Here is a 9,164-nt window from a genome sequence, read left to right as displayed (position 1 = left end):
CTTGCAGAAAAAAAACATTATATAACACTTAAGTTTAGCATTTACTCTCTCTTTCGAATGCCATGAGCAATGCATGCTGGGAAATAAAAAACATTTCAGTTAAACTTAAGTTTGTCTAAATTAAAAGAATGAGTTCATACAACTCAAAACAATGAAACAATTCAGTTTACTTGAAATATATTAGTGCTGTGAACTCAAAAGAAAAAGGAAGTTCTAAATACTCATAACAGTTCATTTAACTGAATTCATGTGTTTAATTTAAGTTTAACTCAAACCAATTAAGTATTTTGAGTGTTAGGGTTTACAGTGGAGCTACATTTCCACAACTAAAAACATTTAAGTTGAGATTTCATGATAACGTATGAATTAACTTACTCAAAAAAATCAAGTTGAGAGTAATTAAAATATATGAGTACAAAATTAAAATCCGCCAGTTCTGCTTACTTAAATGTGGAATTTCTTAACTTAATAATATTGATGTAACTGATTACCTCAATGTTTTTGAGTTTTGCCTACTTGTTTGGGTTTACAGTGGTGTAAAAACAACATAAAACAGTAAAAATGTAATATAATCAAGGCATGTTTTCCACACTGTTAAAATAAATTAAATAAACTAGTGTTGTCCAAAATACCGACCATGATACCTAGTCGGTACTGAATTTTTAAAAATGTGACACTTTGAGTGCTGTTGAGCAGATTCATAAACTCCACTGATTGGCCATTGTGTTCACATGCTCATCAGAAATGCACTCTAAAAACTAATTCAGGGGACCTTTAGTCATTACTTAAATATATATATTGTTGTGAAATAAAATTCAAGTTCTGAAATGCTGTTAGACTTTTTACTTGTAATTGTTATTATATTGAGCTTGGATGACAAATTATGCCTATTGATTCGATAAACTATCATGACTTGTCATAGTTTAACATTTTCAGTTAATCAAAAATGTATTTAATTTTAAGTTCTGTTAATGTAAAATACAATCTGATGACGTGTAAACGTGTTTCATTGTTTTGAGTTGTATGAACACTTCTTTTAATTTAGACAAACTTAAGTTAAGTGAAACTGGGCTGGGATTTATATTTCCCATCATGCTTTACCCATGGCACTTGAAAGGGAGAGTAAATGCTAAAATTAAGTGTTATATAATGTTTTTTGCACAAGATTAATGGTAAGGGAGATTTAGCAGTAATTAGTGTTTTGTTATGCTAATTTAGAAGAGTTTCTGTTAATGTGGGTTTTTGGAGATTTACCATCATGGTGACAAGCGGTGCTTGGTAAGTTCATGTTACTTAGAAATGCGTTTTATTGTGTCTAAAAACCGTCTTCACCTTACTTTAAACATTATGTTGGATCAACTTAAATAGTTGCATTCATGTTGACAATTATTAAGTTCATGTTACTTAGAAATGTGTTTTTATTGTGTCCAAAAACCATCTTCACCTTACTTAAAACATTATGTTGGATCAACTTAAATAATTGCATTTATGTTGACAATTTTTAAGTTCATGTTACTTAGAAATGCGTTTTATTGTGTCTAAAAACCGTCTTCACCTTACTTTAAACATTATGTTGGATCAACTTAAATAGTTGCATTCATGTTGACAATTTTTAAGTTCATGTTACTTAGAAATGTGTTTTTATTGTGGCAAAAAAACATCTTCACCTTACTTAAAACATTACGTTGGATCAACTCAAAATATTGCTTTGAATTAATGTAATTCTCCCAATTGGCTTAAGTTAAAAATTCTAGTGGAAAACGTTAACATTTTTTTTTGTTGTTGAACCAATGTTTTATTTTTTAGAGTGTGTCTGTGATTGGCTTTAATGATCATCGCACAGGAGCTTTTGAATTTGAAAGCATTTTGAAAGTTTGAAAGCAGGCGTCTATCAGTGGACCGGGCCGCTGACAGATGCCTGCTTTCAAACGCTCCCGTGTGTATCTGTGTAAGCGCTCGGTGAAGAGTGTCACTGATGTCTATTTGCAACATGTTTTTGAAGCGTTGATCATTGTAGCCAATCACAGGCATATCTGATGAGTGCGTGAACACAATGGCCAATCAGAGGTGTTTAAGAATCCACTCAATGTATTTTTAAAATATCAGTACCGCGCTTGGTACTTTTGACAACACTAGAATAACATTTTCATTTATATGGTCAAAAAATATTTTTTAGATTTAAGTATTTGAATTGCAAATCCATTTTTAACAATAAACAAATAAACTTAATGTGATATATATCTGTCCATCATACATAAAAAAAGAATGCAATAATAATAAACTGAATGTGTTTTAATACACAATAACATATATATATATATATATACATATATATATATACATATATATATATATATATATATATATATATATATATATATATATATATATATATATACACACACACACACACACACACATTTATTATTAGCAATAAATCCAATTTGTTTCAATCTCATACATTTTAGACATTTAACTAATTGAATCTTGCTGTTTAATCGTATTTAAACCATGTTCATACTTTAACTGATTAAATGTTATTTTTTTTCCACAATTAACAGATTTATTTATGATTCTAAGCAATTTGAATAAATGCTTTTTGAAAATATGGTTATTTAAATGAAATCAAACAGACGCAAATAATAGTAAATTATGATAAATTTTTAAGTCAATGCACAACTATACATATTTATTTGAGGTATTTTTTTGATTTAGTAATAATTTGCAATATTTATATACATTTTTTTAAATTTAATTTATACAATTTATGAAAAAAGCAGTGACTTCTGAGAACCTCTGAATAATGACAAAACTAATCTTTGAATCAGACTTTGGAGTCAGTTCACTGAAAATGGACAGTTTGAACTGATTCATGGAAATGAATCAAACTTACCAGCTCTAAATGCTGTTTTTATTTTAAGTTTAAATCAGATATGCTATTAAACTTTGTCTTAACACATCTAATACCAATGAGTCTCAAGTGTAGATTAAAAATGAGTCCAATTACACTTTAGACAACTTAAGGGGAGACACTACAGGCAAAAACACTGTTTTTTCAGGCACCTGTCAATTTTGAGATTTTGCACTTTTTGGCTTTTCATAAAGTGTTTTTTTCAGACTGGTGAAAAGAAAACATCCAAAATACACTTTTAAGTACCACTTTATCTATTTGCATCTATAGATTTCAATACAGTAAATATCTTTAAAAGCCGTTTTCTCAAAATGAGTATTTTCTCCTGCTCAGATATCTCCACTTCAGCAGAACTTTCATACACCAAACTTTACAGTTTTATTCCTATCTATATTCTGAAGGTTTTTACAGAGGGATTTGTTGATATATAATTTGCCGTATTTTATACAACATTTTATTCCTAAAAAAATGGTATTTTTTTCTGGCTGCTGATAGTATTTTCTGATTTATGGAGTGATAAAAGGAGATATCCAAAATTCCCTCTGTAAAAACCTTTTAATTTAATATGTCCAAAAAATTAAACATGAATTTTGAACCTGACTTCATCCAATATTCAGATTTTTGTTTTAGAAATGTATGCAAATTAGTGCATATTTAAGTAGATAACGCCTCATTTGCATATTTAAACATAACATTTTAGAAAACTTGTAATACAAAAAAGTTTGCAATTTTTAATGTAATCAACCAGCTGAGGAAGTATGGTGATATCTATTAGTTAGTTTTTTTTTTTACCCTATTCACCTGGGGTGTCTCGCCTTAATGGCCAAATAAAACATGCACAAAATGCACATGATATTGCTTCATTTTTAACTCAGGAAAATCACTGTGAATATGTTCAATATATGAATATTATTCAGTATCTCACCCAGCCTTATAGTGTTCAGGTGACATTCATTTATACAAAAGTGAAGCCTAAAACCCAAAATGTACCCAAAACTCAAACATGATTCATTTGCTGCCTTGCAAACTCTGCCGTTTCCTTCAGCAAATGCACATCTAGTTTTGTAGTTTTACTCTTCTGATCTCAGGTAAGTCATACGGCAGGCAGGTGACGATTCACACTGAGCATGCTCGCTGCGCACCGCTGTGTCCGACAGATTGTGTCACTTCCTCTCTCAGCAGGAAGTGGAAGTGGGTGAGTAAACAGTAATAAGGAGGCAAGGGAACAGGGAGGGAGGTTTAATCAGGCACACTGGAGCAGGTTTCAGACGGCTCATCCATCTGTCCACTCAACAAACTTTTCACCTTCACTGAGCTCGTGTTTATCTGGGTGATGTAGGACGTGCTCCTGGATCAACATCCTTATCTAAACGCACTTGACTCACAACAGCACTAAATCATGGAGTTTACAAAACACTGGCTTGACAAAATAAGCTCATTTGAGGAAGAACTAGGCACTAGATTATCAAGTTCGAGGCACCAAAACTTTGAATGAAATCTAGTGTTTAGTTTGAGCTACTTACAGTAGTAGAAAATTACCTAGATATCCACGGACAGAACTGTAAATATTGTAACATAATTGTCGCTTCTGATTGCAATATCTCTTTACGCATATTTCTTCTGTTTACAACAAAGTCACTTCAAGACAAGGCAAACCCCTCTCGGCCATGAAAGTGCAGCTCCTACCTTTGAATTGAGAAACATCAGATTCTCCAAAGCTGTTCATTAAAGCTTTTGATTAAATTTCATATTTGTAATCACCAATGAAATCTGACAACAAATATCTCATGAATTTTGTTTCTAAACAAATCATGACATTAAAAAACTGCATTTTCATTCTAGATCAGAAACATGAAAACATGCACCTGTAATATCCTGGGAACAAATCTACCACACAATTTAGCACCATCACCACGACAGATATATACGAAAGTAGGAACAAACAGACTTTCAAAACACTCACAGGAACCGAGTAGCTTCTCTGTAACGTTTTTCATGTGGGGGTGACACAAAACCAGGCTGAGACTGCCAGATTAGTCACTTCTCATGTGGTGTCGTCGCTGTTCTCCAGGGTTGTCGGACCACAGGCCAGAAGAGACGAGCCAGCTGGCTGACACACGGACCTTGGCCTTACGCTGTGTTAGAGGGGTAGATCTGGCAATGTGTCCCTCGCATGTCAGGGTCATTATCACTGCTTAAGGCCCATTCACACCAGGAATGATAACCGTAGGCCTAAAAGCGTCCACATCAACGCACGATAACGTACTGTTTATTATTAAAAGCGCGCGCTCTTTAAAGCAGGGTGGATTCTGATTGGCTGTCAATGTTTTTGTCGCAACAATATCGCTCTTCTGTTTCATTATCGTTATAGTTGTGGTGTGGACTTGCCTATACTCATGAAATTAGAACGATTATTAAAAAGTTATAGTTATAGTCCTTTGTGTGAATGTCAACTCAGACACAGAATCTCGTCTCTTAAAAAGGACAGAGGTTCGTATGTCAGTATGATAAAATTGGTTTGTCTAACTAACATATTAATCATAACCTGATATTTTTAAATTATGTAACACAAAATTCAGTATGTCATAACAATGCAGTTTTTTACACAGAAAGTCGACGAACAACAAACATTGTATTTGGGTTGTATTCCAGTCAGCACTTCTATGAAATGGGTTGTTTAGTTGAAATACATATCTCATTCACCGAATAAGCATTTTGCGAATGAAATGCATTGCATTGCATTTTATTTTTGCACAAAATCAATTTTAGGTTTATAATTTTGTGGACAAAAATAAAAGTGCTTACTTTACATTTCTACTGAAAACATACACCAAGCTTTGTTTTGCCATCAAACACTGCATTTTTTGCAACATAATTAGTAGTCAGGTTACATTTGGCACCCTATCCAAAATATGCACGGAATACATCTACTAAATAGTGAAGTATATAATCAGAACACTCTGTGCTGAGTACCGTATCCCATCATGCAATGCACCCAATTCCCATTTCAAGTGTGACAAATGAACCAAAGTAACACTGCCTGCTTAGCTATCATTATAACACTCATTATTTGATCTGCAAAAGTATACAGTGCAACAGGAAAGAGTCCTAAAACCCAGAAATAAGTTCACATTTTTGTACTTCCAGAAGTTCCAGTTCCATCGTCTTGAAGTCCATGGACTTTTTGAAAACTCATTTACTCACTAGTTGCTTTCACAGCCTCATTGTGTTTTTACTAGCACTCTTGCAAACTATTGTAACTTTCATATTTTAAATAAAGATTTAAAGAGTTGTCAGAAGTTCAGTGGTGGTGATGTTGAAGTCATGTGACCAAGTTTATAGCCAAACGTTAGCTTCTGGTGATTGCTTTTAGGCTTCAAAATTCATAAAAGTTGTGTTCATTTGTAAAAAAAATTATCTTGATGAACAAAACGTGTAAGACTCATTAATGTTTGTTGGTCACAGAGCTTATTTTCTACATGGATCCAAAAGCCAATTGAAAAGTCCAATCCACTTGTGATCAGATGCAAAAGCAAATAGCAAATAATACCGAAAAATCATGATCTAACTTTTATCTCCATATACTGAAATCCCAGATGGCCAGACAGTGATTCATCTTTTATAAATTGTTAAAATATTGGTGTTCGGGACCAGTGTTGGGGTAACGCATTACAAGTAACACAAGTTATGTAATCAGATTACTTTTTTCAAGTAACTATAAGTAATGCATTACTTTTGCATTTTAAACAAAATATCTGAGATACCTTTTAAAATAAGTTACTTAACTTACTTAAATTTTCCCATTTATTGACTGACAGCTCTCTGACCACATGTTGAGAGAAATTGTGAGAAATGTGTCGAGGTTTTGTGTGCATTGTATGTAAACATGATGGTTATTGTACTTCTAGACTAAATGTGAACAGACATTTACTCATCTCACTTGCACAAAAACAGATGTAGTGTTTCTCGAAATTAATAAAAACAGCAAAATGCAAACTTAGAATATTACACAAACCTGCAATAATAAGATATAACGCATAGAGTATACTTAATCTATTTACTAACCACACAGACGTGAATTTGTACTTCCTTCAGCCTGACATTTATTAATTTCACTTTTGGTGTGAAAGGGCCTTTACATTTGCCAAAAATAGAACTTTTGCTCTTAATTAAAGCTGCAGTCCGCGATTTTTGGCCCTCTAGCGGTTAATAAACAGAACTGCACGCGTCTTGCCGAAGAACATTGTAGCCGAAGCTACTTTTCTCCGTGTATGTCTATGGCGAGTCACGCAGTTACTGTGATACTCTGCGGCGGGTCCTACCAGTCCGGTCTGAAATAGTCCGAATATAAACACTTCACGATAAGACAAAAACCCGGTTTGGAAAATGGATTCATGTTGTACATTCTCATTATGTAATTTCTGTAAATTTTGAACACAAAAAAAGTTACGGACAGCAGCTTTAAAAACAAACAAACAAGTGAGCCCAGCCAAGGTGAGAAAAAGTAACACAAAAGTAATGTAACACATTACTTTCCATAAAAAGTAACTAAGTAATACAATTAGTTACTTTTTTAGAGAGTAACGCAATATCGTAAACTTTCCTCAACACTGTTTGGGATGCACAGAGACTGTAGTGTACACCGTGACCTTATCTTAAATGTGTAATATGAATAAATAGTGATCATAACCGGTTTATGAGACAGTATTCTCAAGAGAAATGAGTAGAGGCTTGGACCCAGAAACAGTATTCCTTACATTACGATATAACAAGCAGATTGGCTTTTTGTCAAGGAAACCAGGTTGATGTTAACTTCCGGGTTGTCCTACAAAAATACGGCACTTTATTTTTATACAAAGTTTAAGGGTCAGATTAACTAACAGCTTGCACCAGCACAAACCCTATTTTGGCATTAAAGGTCCCGTTTTTCGTGTTTTTTTGAAGCTTTGATTGTGTTTATAGTGTGCAATATAACATGTGTTCATGTTTCACGTGTAAAAAAACACAGTATTTTTCACATAATTTACTTATCTGTATACCGCTGTTTCCACTGTCATAAAAACGGGCTGATGACTTCCTTGTTCTATGAAGTCCCTCCTTCAGAAATACGTAACGAGTTCTGATTGTGCCAGCGGTTCCTGTGTTGTGATTCGACAGCAGCTTAGCGCTCCTTGCCCGGAAAGGTCACGCCTCTTACCATAACGTGGAGATGCACGCGCTCAGTGTTATTGTAAACATGTCTTTAATTTTACCCTATCAATTTGAGCCGGAATCAGACCCGGTGATTGGACTGCGGGATGAAAATAACAGCGTTTCGACGACATGGCGACAAACACAGTCTACAAACGCAACTCTTGCGTATTCCTGTGGGCGGAGGTTAGTCAAAAAACTGTTTTAGTGACGTCATTAAAGAAGGAAGTAGAGGGATGTAGTCCAAACTGGCCGTTCGATGTAGGCGACTTCTGTTAAATAAAATATCTCGCTTGGCATTGAACTTTTATTTATACTCTAACAACAACATTACACACTAACTAAAGTTTGAAACATGGGATCACGAAGAACGGGACCTTTAAAAATTACTGTCAGGATTTTACTAAAGACACGCAGTGAAAATGTGTGAACAGTTATTGACCTTATTGCATATGCATTTGTAGGAGTTTCCCTTTCAGATGCACAATTTATGGGAGGAGAGTATTTAAATGAATCATGCAAGGTGATTTACTAAGGTTTGCGCTAGTCAATTTACTGGTATTTGCGCCATTATTTACCGCCCCAAAAAAAGCACGTCTTAAACCAGACGCTAGTTTGCGCTGCTCTTGGTAGCTTGTGTCGGTCATTATGGAATTGATCCGTCTGCGTCTTTGTTCTTTAATTTGCAAGTCATCAGTAGATCATGAGCAGAACTTTCCACTCCATCGGCGCTTTTTTTGTGCTCTCACGCTAATTTGCCCTGTTTAGTAAAGCATGCAAAATAGCCAAAATGATTTCCAAATTAACATGCAATGCAGTGCTGTTTACTTGTCGCATACTGTTTCTCATTGCTATTTTACTAAACAGTAAGCAGTACGTAGTATATTCCCTTCCACACACAGCCAGTGTCTTATTGCATGTTTTTCATTCTTTCATTTAAAGACACCGAACAGAACAGCAAACATTAAGCACATTATTTAGAAACTGCAAGAGAAGCATAGAAAAATGCAAAAAGAGCTTGAGCAGAAATGAGTGTGACATTCAGAGTACTTTGAGCTTTTTT

This window comes from Megalobrama amblycephala, linkage group LG4 (assembly GCF_018812025.1).
Source record: "Megalobrama amblycephala isolate DHTTF-2021 linkage group LG4, ASM1881202v1, whole genome shotgun sequence".
In the NCBI taxonomy this organism is placed as follows: domain Eukaryota; kingdom Metazoa; phylum Chordata; class Actinopteri; order Cypriniformes; family Xenocyprididae; genus Megalobrama; species Megalobrama amblycephala.
This window is presented reverse-complemented; position numbering follows the sequence as displayed.